The sequence below is a fragment of the Gopherus evgoodei genome, chromosome 3 (assembly GCF_007399415.2).
Source record: "Gopherus evgoodei ecotype Sinaloan lineage chromosome 3, rGopEvg1_v1.p, whole genome shotgun sequence".
Lineage (NCBI taxonomy): Eukaryota > Metazoa > Chordata > Testudines > Testudinidae > Gopherus > Gopherus evgoodei.
Genome location: NC_044324.1, coordinates 106,091,957 through 106,114,529, shown reverse-complemented (window position 1 = coordinate 106,114,529; position 22,573 = coordinate 106,091,957).

Below are 22,573 nucleotides of genomic sequence, written 5' to 3'. Positions count from 1 at the left end.
GTAGTGAGGGGGTGTTAGAAAAGAAGCAGGAGGGATTGAAGAAAAATACTGTGAAACTGGAAATAGCTTGGGTACTGAAGAAGAAAAAGTTAGAATCACAGAACCTAAAAAGACACTTCCTCTCACCCTCACCCTAAAAAGTCAAGATCTTTGTTGAAAAACATGTTTTAAAAGCTCAGATGATGCATTTCCAAATCCCTTGTGTATTACTTAGTAAAAATGACTTGCTTTCACACATGGTAGCATATCATCAAACTCTAAAATTCTTCAGTGGTAAACATGTTGTTATCTGGGACAAAGATATTTGCATATGTGATTCCACAATACGCAGATCCTGTTTTGCTGAAAGAGTTTGGCTGATCAGTAACTGCAAATGATATTTTTTGGGGTGAGTAGAGAAAGTGAAGACATTTGCTGCACAATTCATGACAGGCAGATTATCAATTTGTGTACACTAGAAGTGTTTCATTGACTTGAGTGGAACTACATTGATCACAACAGGTATGAATCTGGTTCCTAACTTCAGGACTCTACAGAGACTCTTCTACAGTTATTTCAATGTGAAGATAGTTCTTTTTGAACAGCAGAAAATATTGCTTCTCAACCCTGGTATTTAAGTGACAATTGTAATTGAAAATTTTACCAAAATGTTTATCAAAATTGACCTTTTAAAAAAGTCAATGATTAATAATAAAAATGTCATGAGAAAGGAAAAAATTGGAAAATGTTCAGGATTTTTTTTTTTTGGTTTGGAAAAGGTCTTTTAATAAACACTTTTTGTTCAAAAAAGTCAACCTGTTCTGAGTGAATGATAGTTAGTAATCTTCGATATTTATATTTTTAAAAAGGTAACTGAAAAGCATATCAGAGTTTTAATGTTGTATTTGAAACTTCTTCCAGTCAAAAATATTGTGATTGCACATCTGGCACTCCCACGCTTGCAAATCTTCTATCTCAGACCCTCCCAGTCCAGGTAAGACTGTGACAGAATGATAATTCTGGCACTGTGGGAATGTTTCTTGCTCTCTAGATTGTTGCTAGTATGGTACTTGAACTCTTGAGTTTCATAGCATATTCAGGCTTCCAAAGTAAAAGATAAGAAACCTTCCTTTATCTGTTCAGTAGTTGTAGCTCATTTGTGCACTAAACACAGTGCTGCTTGCTATTCATCTTCACTTTTGGGTATGTCTTGTTCTTGTATCTTATCAGCTTGAATTGTAGATGTAAAAATACAAGACCAATGTACTTTTGATGTAGGAAAAAATGTGAGGGAGTCTAAGGTGACATACAATGTTGTATATCAGTCACATATTTGTTGCCTGCAGGTTGTTGTAGCTGTGTTGGTCCCATGATATTAGAAAGACAAGGTGGGTGAGATAATACCTTTGATTCAACCAACTTCTGTTGGTGAGAGCGCCAAGCTTTCAAGCTTATACAGAGCTCTTCTTCAGAACACTTGGTGGTCTCACCAACAGAAGTTGGTTGAATCAAAGATATTACATCACCTATCTTGTCTCTAAGTACTTTATTTTATTGTACAGTATTATCTTTGCATAATTAGTTATTTATTTTGATCATAGTAAAACCCTACGATTACCAAACTTCTTTTCTTTCTTGAGTTTTTTGATCAACAGTGAAATAGTTAACAATGTTTGTTTAGATTGGCATCATTAGGCCTCAGTGCTATCACCTCCTAGTTCTATATAGTGGCAATTCAGACCTCCTAAAACTATTCTTTCAAGCAGACATTACTGCACTAGTTTACATCTTTACATTTTGAAGGATATCTTTGCAACCATTAAGGCTAGAGGCTTATTTTTTATATGAAGGTTTAGGTTCTGGAACACAACATAGAGCCTCTAGGAGAAAGCACCAGCTCATTGACCCAGTTCAGTTACTGTTAGAGAAGAAGGTCCATTGTTTGTTTCATTCAATTTGATGGAGGACCAATTTATTTAACAAAACCTCAGATTCATGCAAGTGGTATGTAGCAAGTGGAGTTCTTTGACTGCTTGCTCATGTTGATTCCATTTTAGGTGTGTGGGTGCCCACATGCGCAGTTGTCAAGATTTCTGCCTCAGCGGTATCCATCTGGCCGGCTGTAGCACCCCCTGGAGTGGCGCTCCCATGCTCACATGCCAGTGCAGTATATCAGGCACTGCTGGTCCTGTACCCTCTGAGTTCCTTCTTACTGCCCGTGACAGTTAGCTGGAGCGCCTTGTCTTGCCTCACAAGAACAATAGCAGTTTACCCACTGACTTTATAGTGGTGGTGGTGTTGTACATAGTTTCTCTATAGTTCATAATTAGTGTTAGTTAGCCAGAGAGTCCCCGGTTGGGACTTTGCCCCAGCGGGGAATGCCCTGTTACCTTGGCTTTAAGCCATGTGTGTCATGCTGCCGGCCAATGCTGATCAGCGATCTGCATGAGAGCTGTCTTAAGTGTCTGGGGGAAGGCCATCGCAAGGACAGTGCCTTATCTGTAACAACTTTTGCCCACAGACTCAGAAGGAGCGGGATATCTGCTTGAGGGCGTTACTAATGGAGGCTGCTCTCTTTGTCCAGCGTCGGAACCCTCCACCATGACACCCACTCCCAGTACTTTGGCCTTGGCTTGCAGCGCACTGCTGGTGCCGGACTCGGCCAGGCACCGCTCTGTCTTGCCAGTGCCGAAGAAAAAACTTAAGAAAAGAAGCCCCTCCGTGCCAATGGAGAGAGGTGCTCCGGGCAAAGGACTATTGTCAGGCTATGCACTTGTTACAGGGAGTCACAGGGGTACTGCAAAGGGGTACTGCGTGACCCATCAGCCCCACCAGGGACCCATCCTCCTGCCCCAGCAGAGGACCCCAGCCTGTGAAGGGGGCTGCAATGCCCAAAGTGGTCTTTGGTGGCCAAGGAGCAAGGCCAACTGACTCAGCAGATGCTGTGCCAGGTGACCAATATGGCTCTGCTGGTGACACTGAAGGGGAAAGCCACCGGGGTGCTGCAACTTGGACTGGCAGAACACCCCAGGTTGCTGGATCCTAGACACAAGTTATCTTTGCTGCAACCTCGGGACTCGAAGCTGTGCCCTGGCTTGCCGGATAGACAGCTTAGATCTCCATTGAGATCCCCTCCTTCCAGAAGGGGGATGCTGGAGTCATGGAGACGTTCCTCACATCGCCAGTGCCAATGACCATCTGCCCATCGGTTGCCTAGGTGGTGTAGGTACCGAACATCCTTTCCCAGGAGGTCTCGTCGTCATTGACCCCTGTTCTGGAGGGCTCATTTGGGATCACAGAGTCAGTCACGCTTGCCTCTGTATCACTCCTCCAGTAAGCAGCGCTGCTCTCCGTTGCCTTGTTGCTCACCTGGGACAGTCAGAAGACAGATTCAGGTTTCGTGGCTCCACCATGGTCACCAGAGGGGCAGTGGTCGGAGTCGGCCCATGACTTCAGCTCATCGCCAAGGTGAGGTGATTCTCCCCCCTTCTCCCCCGATGTGGGAGTCTGAGGAGGCACCAGCCAAGGCACCAACATCAACATGAGTCAGAAATGTGATGCTGTTGCAGAAAAAAGCAACTGCAATTTTGGGTTGCATTAACAGAGGCATAGCATGCAAGTCATGGGAGTGGATAATACAACTCTATTTGTCATGGATTAGGCCTTAGCTGGAATAGTTTGTCCAATTTTGATCACCAATGTGTAGAAAGGATGTAGAGAAACTGGAAGGTATCCAGAGGTGAGTGACAAAGATGATCAAAGGGATGGGATGCCAACCATATGAGCAAAGGCTGAAGGAACTCGGTATGTTTAGTTTAGAAAAGAGAAACATAAGAATGGCCATACTGGATCAGACCAAAGGTCCATCTAGCCCAGTATCCTGTCTTCCAACAGTGGCCAGTGCTGGATGCCCCAGAGGGAATGAACAGAATAGGTAATGATCAAGTGATCCATCCCATGTCACTTATTCCCAGCTTCTGGCAAACAGAGGCTAGGGACACCATACCTGCCCATCCTGGCTAACAGTCATTGATGGACCTATCCGCCATGAATTTATCTAGTTCTTTTTTGAACCCTTTTATGGTCTTGGCCTTCACAACATCCTCTGGCAAGAAGTTCCATAGGTTGACTGTGTGTTGTGTGAAGAAATACTTTCTTTTGTTTGTCTTAAACCTGCTGCCTATTAATTTCATTTGGTGACCCCTAGTTCTTGTGTTATGAGAAGTAGTAAACATTTCCTTATCTACTTTCTCTACACCAGTCATGATTTTATAGACCTCAATCATATCTCCCCTTAGCTGTCTCTTTTCCAAGCTGAAAAGTTCCAGTTTTTTTAATCTCTCCTCATACGGAAGCTGTTCTGCACCCCCTAATAGTTTTTTGTTGCCCTTTTCTGAACCTTTTCCAATTCCAATACATCTTTTTTGAGATGGGGCAACCACATCTGCGCACAGTATTCAAGATGTGGGCGTACTATGGATTTATATAGAGGCAACATGATATTTTCTGTCCTATTATCTATCCCTTTCTTAATTATTCCTAGCATTCTGTTTGCTTTTTTGACTGCCGCTGCACATTGAGTGGATGTTTTTCGAGAACCATCCATAATGACTCCAAGCTCTTTCTTGAGTGGTAACAGCTAATTTAGACCCTCATCATTTTATACGTATAGTTGGGATTATGCTTTCCAATGTGCATTACTTTGCACTTATCAACATTAAACTTCATCTGCCATTTTGTTGCCCAGTAACCCAGTTTTGAGAGATCCTTTTATAGCTCTTCACAGTCTGCCTGGGTTTTAACTATCATCTGCAGATTTTGCCACCTCACTGTTTACCCCTTTTTCCAGATCATTTATGAACATGTTGAATAGGACTGGTCCTAGAACAGACCCCTGGGGGACACCACTGTTTAAGGGGGTGCATGATTGCAATCTTCAAACACTTGAAAGACTGTGTCATGATGTTCAGTCACTGCTAGTGGCTCTTCCTCCTGGCTGCTCTGGGGTTAGCTCTGGCCAGACACTGTGCCCTCCTCCAGTGGAGTCTCTCCCTTCCTCCTTTCATTCTGTAGACCACTCGTGCTCCAGGAACTGCAGCCTCCTTTTTGTTATTTGGCCCTCCCTTCTGGGGAGGTATGTAACAATCTTTCCACAACAAATTGGGCAGTCCACTGTCCTCTGCCTGGTCAGTGCTACATCCCCCATCCTTGCTGATTTGCCCCTGAGCCTTCCCTACCTTCCTGGCTTCCTCCTCGTCTGGATTTGCCTGCCTCCTTTGAGTGACTGTGTAGCCTACTTTCCTGCAGCCCCCTTCTGCTCGCTGCTCCTGGGCTTTATCCAGGCCCCTCCTTTTTCTGACTAGCTGACCCTCATTTAATCAACCCCTGTTCTCTGGCTCCTCCTTCAGGTGCAGCCTGGGCAGTTAATTGGGCCTAATTTACCCTCTCAGGGCCACTGTGGAGAGTATACCCCATCACAGGCTGCCATCAAAAAGATGGAGAAAAGTTGTTCTCTTTTGCCACAGAGGGCAGGACAAGAGGCAATGGGTTCAAACTACAGCACAGCAGATTTAGATTAAATCTCAGGAAAAGCTTCCTAACTGTAGGAACAGTAGGACAATAGAACAGACTGCCTAGGGAGGTCGTGGAAGTTCCTTCGCTGGATGCTTTCAAAAGGAGGCTGGATAGAGCCATCTGGCTTGGATGGTTTAGACATGAGAAATCCTGCATCTTGGCAGGGGGTTAGACTAGATGACCCTTCTAACAACACTTTTGGTAGCCATCTTTGTTAAGAACAAACTTCAGAAGGAGGGAAACGTCAGAGCCATTTTTTAAAGCTACAAATATTGCTCTGCAGGTTTTCTTCTATTGGAGGCTTTATTTCTCAGATATAAGGGAATTAAAACACCATAGTAATTAAAACCAGACAATATCTGAGCCATGTCATGTCTAAAGTGCCTGTAAAGGGAGAAGGCCCAACTAAAACTACAAAGTAACATAATCTAGCATGGCTTTTGTTAGAAAAGGTTAAAATGCCAAGTTAGATAACTGTGGACCTACCATCTTTGTTTGGAGGACAATAGGGAAGGGATGGGGCATGGTAACTCAGCTAAAGACATCTAGTCAGAAATCATTGCAAGCTTTGGTACTGCAATGTCTGTACAACAACTGCTGGTGTATATACTAAATTTGACAGCCTGCATCATAATGTATACACAATTCTTCCCATTTGTAAGGTTGCTCGTGCAGCCTTTGATATTTCCTGTTTTTTTTCTGTGCTTAAATGTACAACCTTGTCATTTGCTTAATGTACATTTTTGTTTAGCGACCTCAGTCCCACACTGGTGCTCCATAAGTACCTCATGGGCATAAAACTATAGTGAATATTCCTCTTCAAATTTGTCACATAGTTGCTAAAATATATTGCAATTACAGATCTTAGAGCATGTCTAATGTCCTGTTGCATGCTAATTTAATCAACAGAAGTCATTCTGCTAACAGTGGAGTAATTGTGAAAGACTGATTTTTCTGAGTTGGAAGACAGTTTCTGGAATCTCTGTTGCCCTGAAAGACTGTATTGTTGTTTTCATCACTTGACCCATTACTCTTTTCATCACTTAATTAAATTATGAAATCCTTTGCTGCTGCCTCTTGCTTGGATGTTTTCCCATTCATCTTTGTCTGAACTCCTCTTCACCTACTCCTTTAATTTCCTAATCTGCCTTGTCATTGGTGCTTGAAGTAAAAAAGCTGACACAGATTCCCATTTCATATAAAGTCACAGAGGCCTGTTTCTCCGCTCTGTTGCACAGCGCACATTTGACAAACACTGAGCAAGTTGTATCCATTCCTCTAAAACCAATAAATGCAAAATACAGACTCCTCTGTGCTTCCATTATGAGTAAGAGAGAGCTGGGTGCATTATGGAGGGCACATCATTTTTTAGGATACACTGTAGATAAAGTGGGCACGGCCATGCAAAGCCTTATAACTGCTCAGCAACTTTCCATTGAAATGAAACATTTACACAAAGCTGAAGAAAATGTTTGCAACACTTTTCCCCCTCATTTTAAATCCACTTCTACTTAATACACCCCCCTCTCAAAAAGAAGCAGAATTGCTTGGTCTGGTTCTTACATTATCTGATTTCAGCGGTGGTGTAACTGAGAGCGGAATTTGGTTTATGATCTTTAACTTGATGCTAAATTAAGCAAAATAATGACGTTTTCAAAAGCAAAACCAGTTGATTTCACCAATAAATTCTGAAAATCTTATGGCTAAAGCTCTAACATAAAGAAAATGTTTAGAGCTTGATTCTGCAGTCCTGACTGGGGAAAAATTCCTATTGAAGTCAATGGGAGATTTACCGGTATCAGGGCTATGGGACTGGACGCAAAGTCTGAGATTTTTAAAGCTGCATTAGGGGATTGAATGCTGGGTATCTACATCCGTTGGTTAACTTTGAAAATCTCAGCTAAAGTTTTCCAGGGAGCATCTTGCAATTCTTTAAGTAACATGTTACATTACTAATAGATGGCAAGGAGAAAACTGTTCTATAAATGGACAATTTCACTCTGGTTGGCTTAAGTGATTATTGTTGTGGTTGAGTCAAAAGAGCCTGATATGCTGGTAATCAATAACTAAATCCAGAGGAAGCCTTTCTGAACTACCCTGCCTAGTGTAGGTGAGGACAGTGGAGAGAAGACAGGGAGTGAGTGTTTAAAACAATGACACCACCAAAAGAAGGATAAACATAAATAAGTCCTTATCTTAACATTGCTGCATCCTACTCAGAGTGAACTAAATGCCTGGCACAAGTAGAATATTGCATTCAAAACTTCTGAATGCTTAGTGGCTCTATACAAAAACATGCCATTTGTACAGTTCAGATCTCTCTCTCTTGACCTGTTTATTATAAGGGACAATACATTACTGAGTAGTGAACGTTCAGGGCCTGAGAGATTTTTATCGGACATCAAATGGTGCTTAAAAATGTTAGATTTAGCACATTTTATGTGATATAGTAGGTTGTGGGAAGAATTGCATGTTCAGGTCTCCCATATATCAGCTGACTCTGTTCCTTTTCTAATGCTGCATACAGTTTCTATTAACACTCTGCCAATCTTTGGGAAAGTCTGTCAAACAAAAGTTTGGAACGTGACTTGCACAGATTGCTGACTGCCTTTCACAGGCTTCACATTTTAGGAAGTCCTTCATGGATGACAGTGTTTTGTTTTTTAATGTATTCCATAGTGGAAGAATACTGAACTAAGCCACTGTGATCACACTTAATCGACTTGCAAACAATTCACAGAAAATTCATTATATAACTATAGAGAATTCAGGCCATTTAAGGATAGTGCTGTTATGAATGGAGCTTATTGAAAGCGAAATGCTTGAATTTATTTATAGATCTCATGCACAGATGAAGAGAATAAAAGGGTTTGAAAATGGCCAATGTACTAGAAGCTAAGGCTGCTCCAGCGGAAGTTAGCTATGGCATGTCACGGAGAAAATCACTAAGGGTGGGATTTTCAAAAGTGCACAGCATTTGCCTAGCTCTGTGCCTGTTTCAGTCAATGCTTACTCTTCCAGAGTTAACAGAATTAAGTCAAGGCCTACTTTAGACCTTAAGAAGACTGAGCTAATATTAAGTCTATTGATTCAGCTGAATGAAGGCCATGTCTACACTTACAGTCTTACAGCAGCACAACTGTACCAATACAGCTGTAAGAGTGCTCAGATAGCCACGTTATGCAGATGGGAGAGAGCTCTCTTATCGACATAATGAAATCTGCTCAACAAGCGGTGGTAGCTATGTCGGCAGGAGAACATTTCCAGCTGATATCGTGCTGTGCACACAAATGCTTATGCTTGGGATGTGTTTTTTCACATCCCTGATTGACAAAAGTTTTGCTGACAAAAGTGCTAGTGTAGACATGGCCTTACACACAACATTTCAGAGCATTTTCAGAGCAGTTAAAGAAAAGATGCTTTAGACTCAATTGTCAAGGGATTGGCTAGGTTGGTCATGTACCTACTTACACGTGCAAATATATAAGACAGAAAGTGAGTGTTGCCCCATGCTCAAATTCTTAGAGGTATCTTTTTGGCAAAAACAGTAAATTTTAAAAAAAGTTGTATTTACAGTTTGAAAATCTTTCTATCAAGCAGGGAGAGAACATTTTGAGAGTAATACCAGTTTTAGCCTAGATTTCCTCATCATGGCTCACTTTGACTCAAGTGGAGAAAAGATGATGATTTCAAACATGGTCCTTAAACTCTGTGGTAAGCTCTGGTATCAAGATGTGAATGAAGTTTGTATTAACTCATGTCAAAGAGTGGTACGTATAATGTGTACATTAATACCTACTGTTGCCAAAGCTGCTAGATCATAAATGTGATTGTGATGGGGCTCAGATACAAAGGTGTAAATCAGGAGTAATTCCACGGAAGCCAGTGGCATTACACTGAAGTGGTGTGAGATCAGAGTCAGGCCTCCTATCAATGTAACCCCCATGCTTGTACTGCAGCACTGATATATATTTAGTCTAAAAAGGGCAGAGAAGCAGTGGGGAGGAGACCTGGGTTTTTTCTGAATCATCTGTATCCTTGCAGAGAACAGAGCCCAGCGCATGGGCCCATAGGAATCTTTTGTTTTCGTAGTTGATGCAGTATGTCAATTCAAGCTGACAGCTGCCTTCTTCTCTTATAAGTAATTGATTTCTCAATGCCACTTACATGTTTTGATTTTAATTACACAAATATTCAGATTTAAGTTTCTCATAGACACCTTAACTCTGCCCATTTCCAAATTCTTGTGGGAGTTGCAATATGGTCTATCACAGAAAGGGAGTAATATAGAATGCTGCATCCCCTTTGTGTGTTGTGTACATCTATGGTCAAAGGAAAAGGCGTAATTTAAACATGGAACACAGCATTCAGCATACTTACACAGACATACTGGAGGAGCAGCACAGAAAAACATAAGTAGAAGAGATGAGACCTTTATGTTTATCTCTATCTTTATCTAAGTGGAATTTCTCTGCTAAATACTTGGGACAAAATCCTGGTATCTGTGACAAGGCTGTATTTGTTAGGCAGTGGATGCCCCTAAGAAAGTGGGAAGAAGGTTTTGCCCCTTGGCCATTGATCACCATTAATAGTTTACTGGAGCCTTCTTCTCAATGTTTAATGGTATGAAGCACCTCACTTGCATAGTAAATATTCTAAGTGGTTAAAATATCCTCCATTGAAATGAATAAATGGGAATATTCAGTAGGATTTTGTTTTCTTTTTACCAGCAAGACTAAGTGACCTGTAGTTAGAAATATCTTGATTCTTCCAGCTGAGCTTTGAGAGTAGCAACATAATGGCATGCGCAGGCAAATAGAACTTATCTGCTACTGGTTTCATAATCTTGGCTTTTAAAAATTTCACTAAGGTGGTAGTGAAATCAAAGTCCTGGACTTCTGCTTACCACGCATCTGACGAAGTAGGTATTCGCCCACGAAAGCTCATGCTCCAAAACGTCTGTTAGTCTATAAGGTGCCACAGGATTCTTTGCCCTTTTACAGATCCAGACTAACACGGCTACCCCTCTGATACTGCTTACCATTGTTTACCCAGTCTGAGTGGCAGATCTACCAGCTCACATCATCACACTAGTCTATGCATGCAAGAAGACTAATGAACTTAAAATACTGTCTAGATGACAACTCTTCCAGATATCCATATGGAGATTATGCTTTCCCTTTACAATCTGATACAATCTGTATTTTTTGATTGCAAATATGGTGCCTGCAAATTAGCAGAGTGCAGAAAGAAAAAAACCTCTTGACATCATTGCTGAACATCTGATTACTTTCCTTTGGATTTGGCTTGAGCACTTTCTTTATTTGAACATACTAGGCTTCATTAGTGTGTTTTAAAAGATCAGCAGCACATACCCTTCCTCTCATGCACAGTTATACTGTCACAAGCTTGAAGCCTTATCTCAAACAGATGGTCCCCTTATTTGGGTTCTCAAGGAAAAACATCAGCATCCTCCTCAACTAATTGAATAGTTCTCTGGTGTAGGCCATCTTTACTCAAACCTGCCATTGTTTAAGACTGGAGAATGCAGTTTGAGTGTGCATGTTCTTTGTTCCTTTTGGACTAATTAAAAGTAGGCTTCCATCGTCTTTTTTTCATCTGTGTAGCCCAAGGCTGAAGGACATTGCCACGCTTAGTATTTAGTGGATGTTAGATAAAATAATGTTGAGAAAGTGCTCTGCGTTGATTGCTATAATTGCTGACACATTCCTGTGGTACACTTGATCATTGGAACAGCTTTCTTAAAACAATATTTCCTTTATAGAAAGGAAGTCAGTAATCGAGTTGTTATGCTTCTCTGCTTCGCATTCTGAGCCTTAATATTATGTTGGCATACTGTGCATGATTTTTGCTTACCAGAGCATGCTGACTCAAATTTCCAATATCCAAATGCAAGTTGACTTTACTGGATTCCTTTAACCACTTAATTTCTGCAGCGTTTCATGCATCAGGCCTTCTAATTTTAGTCACATACATGGTGGGATATTTGAAAATGGGGTAATGTTATACTACTCTGTGATAAAATAGCTCTGAGACTGATTGATTAAATTCTCTTAACTGTATACCAAGACTTAATTACCAAAATTAATTTGACATGTTTTTTAAAAATTTGCAAGAAAATACAGTATATAAAGTAGTCCAAACCTAGTTGCAGAAACCAGAGTTTTACCCAGAAAACATTTTACTGGCTGAGGCTGAGCTAATGTTGAATTATTGGTGAGGTTCAAATGTCAATGGTTATGAAGTGTACAATGATAAGAGACTATGTGCTATCATTACTGATCTCTTCCTGAAAAAGAGTAATAACAGGAAAAACACAGCTTTCCCTATTCAGACATGAATAGATAATAAGGCCAAAAGGGACCAGTAGGGTTATCGGCTCTGACTTCATGTATAAAATAGGCCATAGGACTTCGCTGAATTAAATCCTGTTTGAACTACAGAGTATCTTTTAGAAAAACATCGTCTTGATTTTAAAATTGCCAGTGATGGAGAATCCTCCACAACCCTTGGTAATTGTTCCAATGGCTAATTAGTACCCTCACTGAAAGGTTTGAACCTTATTTCTAGTCTGAATTTGCCTAGCTCCAATTTCTAGATGTTGGATCTTGTTATACTTTCTTTAGATCAAAGAGCCCTCTTATCAGATTTACGTTCCCCATGTAAGTACTTATAAACTGTGATGAAGATACTTCATAATCTTCTCTTTGATATGCTAAATAGATTGAGATCCTTGAGCCTATCCCTGTAAGGCCTGTTTTCCAATCCTTTAATTATTCTAGTCTCTTCTTTGACTCCGTCCCCAATTTTTCAGCATCCTTCTTTAATTATGGATACTAGAAATGGACACACACTATTCCACTAGTGGTCATAACAGTGTTAAATGCAGCAGTAATATAATTTCTCTTCTCCTACATGATATTTCCTTGTTTATACATCCAAGGATTGCATTAGCCCTTTTGGCCACAGCATTGTACTGGGAGGTCATGTTCAGCTGATTACCCATCATGATTTCCAAGTCTTTTTCAGATCACCACAGAGTTGCCCACCCTGTAAGTATGGCCTGCATTCTTTTTTTCCTAGATGTATAACCTTACATTTGGCCATATTGAAATGCATATTGTTTGCTCGTACTCAGCTAACCAAGAGATCCAGATGGCTCTGTATCAGTGATCTATCCTCTTCATTATTTACTACACCCTCAATCTCTGTCTCATCTACAGACTTTATCAGTAAAGATTTTGTTCTCTTCCAGGTCATTATATCCATCTGGAGTTCTAGGTAAACAGCGTATGCAGATGAAGTAGCTCTGTGACAGTTAACTCTGCTTTCAGTTGTTCATAATTCCGCTGAAATAATTCTGTTCATGATGGGCTGACATTTTCCATGCTGGATGCCTGCCTCAGTCTGAAATTTTTAGAAATATCAGTCAAAATTGTTTGCCACATCTGAGAGTGAAATTTGGGGGAAATATGTTGCTTTGCCATTTAAAAAAATTCTGGTGACCTTTTGTTTGAAAAACTGTAATGCGCCCATGCTTTGGAGCAGGGACTTGAAATTTGGCAGGGGAGTGTCAAGTATGTGCTTTTTGCTGTTCCTTTGAAAATTTACCCAAATGCCAAGTTATAAGACTTTGAAAAATACCACTTTACATATGCTCAGTAGAGACTTTTAAGAAAAATGTAGCAGCTAAAATCACCAACGATTCCATTTTCACTGAGCATGCTTGAGCCAGTCATAGCTAGTAGTGCTGACTGGAGCATGCTCCATTCCCTCAGCACTCATACACGTGACAGGATTATGCATATACCACCCCCACAGAGCAACTGAACATGCTTCACCCCAGAGACACAGAGGTGAAATTGGACTTTCCCTGTAATTGCTTCTCTTGGCTATTCTGGGTCAGGGTGATGCTGGGCACTGGAACGGACAGAAGAGACCTTGTCTCTACTATGCTCTCCATGATCTCTGCTGGTGCCTAAGCAGCATGGAGGAGGAAGCCACCTGACTTGCAGCCAGAAAAAAGCTGGACTGGGAGGAGGGAAAGGAGTAGATTGTAACAATTCTGTCAGTATTTGCCCAATTTTCATGAATATTTATATTCTGTCATATAACTCTTTATTATTTATCTGAGATCCAATATTAGTTTTATCTTTATTTTTCTTTATAAATTCTGTTTCTTTATATTAGTCAATTAAAAATCTCATTAACAACTCAGGAGGGGTAACTGGTGAAGGCTGTACAGACACTATGTGACTGAACAGTGTTTCTAACTAGAGAGTTTAACCAAAGAGCAATCCACTGCTGTCATAAACAGATAGCTAAGGGTTAATGTTCTTTTACCTGTAAAGGGGTAACAACAGTAACCTGAAACACCTGACCAGAGGACCAATCAGGAAACAAGACTTTTTCAAATCTGGGTGGAGGGAAGTTTTGGGTGTGAGTCCTTTGTTCTTGGTCTGTTCCTTTTCTCGTCTCTGAGAGTGATTTTTCTATCTCCAGGCTTTCTAATCTTCTGTTTCCAAATTGTAAGTACAAGGATAGTAAGACAATAGGTTTATATTGTTTTCTTTTATATTTACATGTGTGTAGTTGCTGGAATGTGTTAAATTGTATTCTTTTTGGATAAGGCTGTTTGTTCATTTTTTTCCTTTAAGCAATTGACCCTGTATATTGGCACCTTGATACAGAGACCATTTTATGTCCTTTTTTCATTCTTCTTATATAAAGCTTTCTTTTTAAGACCTGTTGGAGTTTTTCTTTAGTGGGGACTCCAGGGAATTGAGTCTGCAGCTCACCAGGGGATTGGTGGGAGGAAGAAGTCGGGGGAAAAATCTCTTTGTATTAGATTTACTATACCTGACTTTGCATACCCTCTGGGTGAGAGGGGGGAGAGGTTAGATCTCTCGGTGCTTGTGTTTCAAGGACTTGAAGCAGGGAGGGTGGAATCCCTTTGTTTAGATTCACGGAGCTTGCTTCTGTATATCTCTCCAGGAACCCAGGGAGGGAACACCTGGAGGGGAGGAGGGGGAAGGGAAATGGTTTATTCCCCTTTGTTGTGAGACTCAAGGAATCTGAGTCTTGGGGTCCCCCAGGGAAGGTTTTGGGGAGACCACAGTGAGCTAGGCACTGTATAATTCCTGGCTGGTGGCAACAATTACCAGGTCCAAGCTGGTAACTAAGGTTGGAGGTTTTCATGCTAACAGCCATATTTTGGACGCTAAGGTCCGGATCTGGGAAGAAATGTTATGACAACTGCTATGAACTATCTGAGCTAAGGTTTGATTGCTAAAATGAATAGCAGCAATGTCATGTGAACTATCTTTCTCAGCCTTTTGAATGCATCTCTGGCTATTCTTCCAGTCTGAAAAGCATTGCTCAGACTACCTTTTTTTACATAAATAAACCTTTTTACTGCCATAAAAATACACCACACTCTCCTTGGAAAAAAAAAGATCCCTGCCCCGATCCTCCAAATGTTGCTGGTTTTGCAATACAGTGTTTATTGTAGGCTGATATTTTGTAAATGCTACATATTTAAGCCTCCCAGAAAGCTGCTACAAGTTATTCATAACTAGGGAGTGGAATTTCAATGTAATTCAGGAATGAAAAGTCCCTTTGCTCAACAAAGAGCAGAATATTCAACCTTTTCATGGAAGGATTGAGTCGTCTTTTCAAAGCCATATATCAAAAACCCACATACAGTGAAAACATTTTCCCTTTCTAGAACATAAAAGGCAAGGGAACTTGAATGTTACGCATTCTGAAATGATCCCTTTTCATTACAACTTCAGACTTTTTTCTCCAGGGAGCACTGACTGCAAACCATGAGGAGAAGGAGAACCGACATCATACCGTTTCCATTAAAAGCAGCCATGCATAGCCTGTATTTTTTCCCGTTAGTCTTTTTTCCTATTTCACAATAATATTTGCATTCCAAATATGTGATTCTCCTTTTTTGGTGCACTGAGGTTAAGCCAATGAGTTCAAAGCTGAGGACATTGTTCATACCGCTTGTGCCGTCTTTGTTTTGAGCAGGCAGCAGAGAAACGAGCAACATTCACCACGGAAGCTAAGTTTGTATAAAATCTATTAGGAAACAAAGCATTCTGTCTTTCTTCATTTGGGCAGATTTTCCTTGTTTAGCTTAATTAAGTCACAAGTGAAGTATCTAAGCCAAAGAGAATACAGAGCTCTTACTCCTCCATAGCCTACATGAGGGTATGTCTACACTACCCGCGTGATCAGTGGGTAGTCATCGATCTCTCGGGGATTGATGTATCGCATCTCATCTAGATGCGATACATTGATCCCTGAACGTGCTCCCTGTTGACTCCAGAACTCCTCCAAGGCGAGAGGCAGAAGCGGAGTTGATGAGGGAGCATCGGCCGTCAATCCCACACCACGAGGATGCGAAGTAAGTCAATCTAAGTCAATGTAAGATATGTCGACTTCAGCTACACTATTCTCATAGCTGAAGTTGCGTATCTTATATCCATTCTCCTCCCCACCCGCAGTGTAGACCAGGCCTTAGACTTAATTAACCATATAGCAAGTGGTAGTAGTTGTACTTTTATGCTAAGTTCAGTGCTGTGATTATCCAGTATACAGTTTATCAGGTGAACCAATAGAAAAAATCAAGAGGGGGACAGAGGAGTAAGTAACTCTGAGAGATACAGGGAGTATGAGTAAAAATTAAGGTGATAGCTTCATTAGAAATGTTAATGGGTTTGTAAAAATGAAAGCCAATATGATCTGGGTTGTATACAAAGAAATAAGACAACATGGTCCTTCTCTTTCTGGGTCTAGTAAGACTGCAGCTACAATATCCGATTTAGTTCTAGGCACCTCAATATCAGAAAGCTGGCATTAAAATAGAGGGAATTTAGGTAAGAGAGGCAAAAGGGATTGTTAAATGAAGAAAGATCAATACTTTGTATTTATATTGTACTTTGTGTTTAAAGAACAGTATAGACTTTAACTAATGAATCATGAGAACATAAGAATAGCCATACTGGGCCAAACCAGTGTTCCATCTAGCTCAGTATCCTGTCTTCAGACATTGACCAATGCCAGATGCTTCACAGGGAATGAACAGAATAGGGCAATTTTATCAAGTGATTCATCCCCTGTCTTCCTATCCCATGTTCTGGCAATCAGAGGTTTAGGGACACCCAGAGCCTGGGATTGCATCCCTAGCCATTGATGGACCTATCTTCCATGAATTTATCTAATTCCTTTTAAGCCCAATTATACTTTGGGCATTCACAACTTCCCCTGGCAATGAGTTCCAAAGATTAACTGTGCATTGTGTGAAGAAGTACTTCCTTATGTTTGTTTTAAACCTGCTGCCTATTAATTTTACTGGATGACCCTTCTAAGATGAACAGTCCCCCAGTTTTTTTAATCTCACTTCATATGGAAGCTGATCCATACTGCTAATCTTTTTTGTTGCCCTTCTCTGTACCTTTTCCAATTCTAATGTATCTTTTTTGAGACGGGGCAACCACAACTGCATGCAATATTCAAGGGGTGGACATACCATGGATTTAGATAGTGGCATTATATTTTCTGTTGTATTATCTATCCCTTTCCTAATGATTCCTAACATTCTGTTAGCTATTTTGACTGTCACTGTACGGTGAGCAGATGTTTTCAGAGAACTATCCACAATGACCCCAAGATCTCTTCTTGAGTGCAACAGCTAGTTTAGACACACTCATTTTGTATGGATAGTTGGGATTATGTTTTCCAATATGTATTAGTTTGCATTTATCAACATTGACTTTCATTTGTTATTTTTGTTGCCTTGTCCACCAAGTTTTGTGAGATTCCTTTGTAACTCTTAGCTGTCAACTTTGGACTTAACCATATTGAGTAATTTTGTATCATCTGCAAACTTTGCCACATCAGTTTACCCCCTTTTCCAAATCATCTATGAATATTTTGAACTGTCCAGGTCCCACTACAGATCCTTGGGGGACCCTGCTATTTATCTCTCTCCATTTAGGAATAAATGGTTACTTTTCAATCTTTTGTTTCCTACCTTTTAACCAGTTTCTGACCTTCTTATCCCATGACTGCTTACTTTGCATAAGAGCCTTTGGTGTGAGACCTTATCTAAAGCTTTCAGAAAGTCCAAGTACACTATATCCACTGGATCATCTTTGTCCACGTTTGTTTGACCCCCGCCCTGAAAGAATTCAAATAGATTGGTGAGGCATGATGTCCCTTTAAATAAGAAGTGTTGACTCTTCTCTAACATACCTAGTTCATCCATGTGTTTGATAATTTTGTTCTTTATTTCCACTAATTTTCCTAGTACAGTTGTAAAGCCTGTAATGCCAGAATTGCCTCTGAAGCCTCTTTAAAAATTAGCATTACATTAGCTATCCTCTAGTCATCTGGTGCAGCGGCTGATTTAAGTGATAGGTTATATACCACAGTTAGTAGTTCTGCAATTTCATATGAGTTCCCTCAGAAGTTTTGGGTGAATACTGTCTGGTCCTAATTACTTATTACTGTTTAATTTATCAGTTGGTTCTAAAACTTCCTCTACTGACACCTTAGTTTGGGACAGTCCCTCAGATTTGTCACCTAAAATCAGTGGCTCAGGTGTGACAATCTCCCTCCCATCCTCTACAGTGAAGACCAATGCAAAGAATTCATTTAGCTTCTCTGTAATAGCTTTGTCTTCCTGGAGTGTCATTAAGCACCTCAATCATTCACTGGCCACACTGATTGTTTAGCAAAAAATTTTTACATGCCAGAAGCTTGGTTCTGTTGTGATTTAGGTGGAGCCCATTCTTCTTGTATAGGTTGCTTCCTTCCCAAAAGGTTTCCCAGTTCCTAATAAACCTAAGTCCCTCCTCCCAACCCCATGATCTCATCCAGGCATTGAGACCTTGTAGTGATGTCTATCTAAAACTGGCCCTGCATGTTAAACTGGAAGCATTTCAGAGAATAATATCATGGAGGTCCTGGACTGTAATCTCTTCCCTAGAAACTTAAATTTTGGCCTCCAGAACTTCTTTTCTACCTTTCCCTATGTCATTGGTACCTATATATACCATTACAACCAGCTCCTCCCCACCACTGCACGTAAGTCTGTCTAGATGTCTCAAGAGGTCTGCAATCTTCATATCCATGTGGCTCTCCTAGTCATAACAAACCCAACTATCTCCGTCTAATAATCAAATCCCCCATTATTATTACCCGTGTCTTTCTAATAACAGGGCTCCCCTTCCCCAGAACGGCATCTTCAGTGCGAGACGACACCATGACATCATCTGGAAGCAGTGCCCCAAGTATATGAGAGTTTCCTTCCACTCCAGCTTAATGTTTTCCTTCCCTGAGACTTTCCTCCTCCTCCACAGCACAGAGGCTGTCAGACTGGGAGTAGGACCATTCCACTGTGTCCCAGAAAGTCATCTCTATCTACCTCTCTGTCTCCCTTAGCTCCTCCAGTTCAGCCACTCTGATATCAAGAGCCCCTACTCAGTCTCTAAGGGCCATGAGTTGCTTGCTCTGAATTCACATATACACCAGTTGCCCACAAAGCAGGTAATCCTACATGCTGCATTCAGTGCAATAAACTGGATAGCCCTCACTCTGCTGCTGGACTTCTGTCTGCATTATTTTTACTCGTATATCGGTTTTCTTTGTGTATGGGAGGGTGCTTTTTGTGGGGGAGGGTGGTATTGGCTTAAGTTTAGAGAGTGCTTATTAGGTGTATCTGGTTTTCATGCTCTGTCTCTAAACTCCTTTGTAAAATTAGAGTGACTAGATGTCCTGATTTTTGGGTCTTTTTCTTATATAGGCTCCTATTATCCCCCACCCCCATCCCAATTTTTCACATTTGCTGTCTAGTCACCTTATGTAAAATGCCCTTGTTTGCTAGCTCCTCTGGTAGCTCATGCATTAGCTTTTTAAAACTGTGTTCTCTCTGAATTAACCCCCACCCGCTTGTCAATGGATCCTAAAGGAATTAGGGGTCCAAGTATGGCAGACCAGATTCTCATTAGGAAGTTCTCAGCCTTGTCTAGCAGGCCGCAAGATTCAGCTCACAGCCCTCCAGTGAAACCACACTATAAACTTCTATCAGGCAGACACATGGCAATGAAGCAAGCACACAACAGGCAACATGCTCACTCCTATGGTCATGTAGTTGCTTCTCCTTCACTTGGGGAACTCCCTTGCTGCTCCTGTTCACTAGCTACATAACACCCCTCTGAAGTATGTGGGTATTTTTATCCCCATTCTACGGATTAGGAACCTAAGAAAGAGAGGGAGGTAAAGTGACTTGCCCAGAACCACACAATGAACCAGTGGCTGATTCAGAATGAGAACTCAGGCCCTCCTGTGCTCTTTCCTGCAGACTGTACACTATTGATTAGAAGTGCTGATTATGGTTAATTTAGGCAAACTACAACAATTTAGAGGGCTGGGATTGTTTATGAATATCTGAAAGCTACCAGTCATCATGGAGGGAAAGAAATTAAGGATGTTATAATGGGATGTGGGATGAAACTCAGCAGAATAATGTTCATAAATGTGAGGCCTGTTGCAGTGTGGACTGATCTCCCAAAGAATATACTAGTAGTTCCATTCAATCATTTAAAACTGAACTAGACAAAGCACTGTTAAGAATATACTGTGCAGGACAATCATGCAGAGGCGGGGAGATGGGGCATGCAATCTACTGGGTCTCCTCTATCTACCTATACTAGAAAAAGTGCAAGAATCATATATACAAGAATCATGCACAGACTATGCAAAAATGTCTTTAGCTAAGCTATCTCTTTGTGTGTGACTTGCATTAAAGTCACATGGAGTAAATCTTGCATAACTAATCATGGCAGCATCCAAGTGTGATTCTTGCAATTTTGCCAGTATTCATAATTAAGAAGATTCTAAGAAAAGTGCCTGTTCACTAAAATGGAAAAATATGGCCATAGACAGGAGAAGCTGCTTTTAGGTCATAAAAGAAAACCATTGGGTTGTGGTATGAGGATTAGTTTAATGTCAAACAGTGCTTTGAAAATATAGAACTCCATATAAATATTCAGTATTAGTAGTACTATCTAAGAGTAACAAGAACAAGACACTGGCAACACTATGTGGGCCAAGTTAACCTGTAAATATTACTTTCTCATATACTCTGTTAAAATAACCACATAATATAACAGCACTAAATCTACATCACCTTCACGTGAATTCGGGAATTGAATATCCAGTTCTGAAAACACTTCAGTTTTTTTGTGGTGTTTACAGAGCTAGTCCAATTATTTATCGAGAACAAATTATCTCGTCAGTTTAGCCCATTTGTCTGTTGCTGAATCATTCTCGGTTCTGTCCTGATTTCTGTAAATGTGTTCATAAGTATTCACTGAATAGCCTAAGGTAACAATTTGAACATAAAGTCAGTTGGATGTTCTTTCTTCAGTTTATGAAAGTTGTGCTGGAGTTTATTCCCATCCTCCAGAGTGTTTACAATCCTTTCCAGCTGCACATCTGTACATCCAATTAATGTGCTCTCTTCCAAGTAATTCATGAAATTACTGGACACAGAATAACCCCACAAGGCACCTTCTCCCAATTTAACACTGGATCAGTAATAATTATTTTCTTCAGTTTTTTTTAAAGTCATGTACCTATTCCCATAGCTACACATTATGACATCAAACAATTGAGATTATGATCTGAGTCTGAACAAGCAGGAAGGACATATGTTCTTAGAGGGAGAAATCTCTCACACAGTGATATTTTCAATAAAATGAAGAGTGGAGAACCTCAGCAAAAGCCTGAGCTTTAAATTGACTTATTTTAAAGTCTACTTCCCCCCTCATTCCAAAATATACACTTGGTCCTAATGAAAAAGGTGGGGGAGTTGCATTGTATGCAAGAGAGCTGTATGACTGCTCAGAGCTCCAGTATGAAACTGCAGAAAAACCTGAGTCTCTGGATTAAATTTAGAAGTGTGAGCAACAAGGGTGATGTCATGGTGGAAGTCTGCTATAGACCACCAGAGCAGGGGGATGAGGTGGACGAGGCTTTCTTCAGGCAACTAACAGAAGGTACTAGATCACAGGCCCTGGTGCTCCTGAGGGACTTCAATCACCCCAGTATCTGCTGGGAGAGCAATACAGCAGTGCACAGACAATCCAGGAAGTTTTTGGAAGTGTAGGGGACAATTTCCTAGTGCAAGTGTTGGAGGAACGAACTAGAGGCTCTTCTTGACCTGCTGCTCACAAATAGGGAAGAATTAGTACAAGAAGCAAAAGTGAATGGGAACCTGGGAGGTAGTGACCATGAGATGGTTGAATTCAGGATTCTGACACAAGGAAGAAAAGAGAGCAGCAGAATATGGACCCTGGACTTCAGAAAAGCAGACTTTGACTCCCTCAGGGAACTGATGGGCAGGATTCCCTGAGTTAATAACATGAGGGGGAAAGGAGTCCAGGAGAGCTGGCTGTATTTTAAAGAATCCCAAATGAGGTTGTGGGAACAAGCCATCCCGTTGTGTAGAAAGAATAGTAAATATGGCAGATGACCAGCTTGGCTTAACAGTGAAATCCTTGCTGATCTTAAACACAAAAAAGAAGATTACAAGAAGTGGAACCTTGGACAAATGACCAGGGAGGAGTATAAAAATATTGCTTAGGTATGCAGGAGTGAAATCAGGAAGGCCATATCACACTTGGAGTTGCAGCTAGCAAGGGATGTTAAGAGTAACAAGAAAGGTTTCTACAGGTATGTTAGCAACAAGAAGGTCGTCAGGGAAAGTATGGACCCCTTACTGAATGGGGGAGGCAAACTAGTGACAGAGGATTGGAAAAAGCTGAAGTACTCAATTTTTTTTTTGCCTCTGTCTTCACAAACAAGGTCAGCTCCTAGACCACTGCACTGGGCAGCACAGTATGGGGAGGAGGTGACCAGCCCTCTGTGGAGAAAGAAGTGGTTCAGGATTATTTAGAAAAACTGGACAAGCACAAGTCCA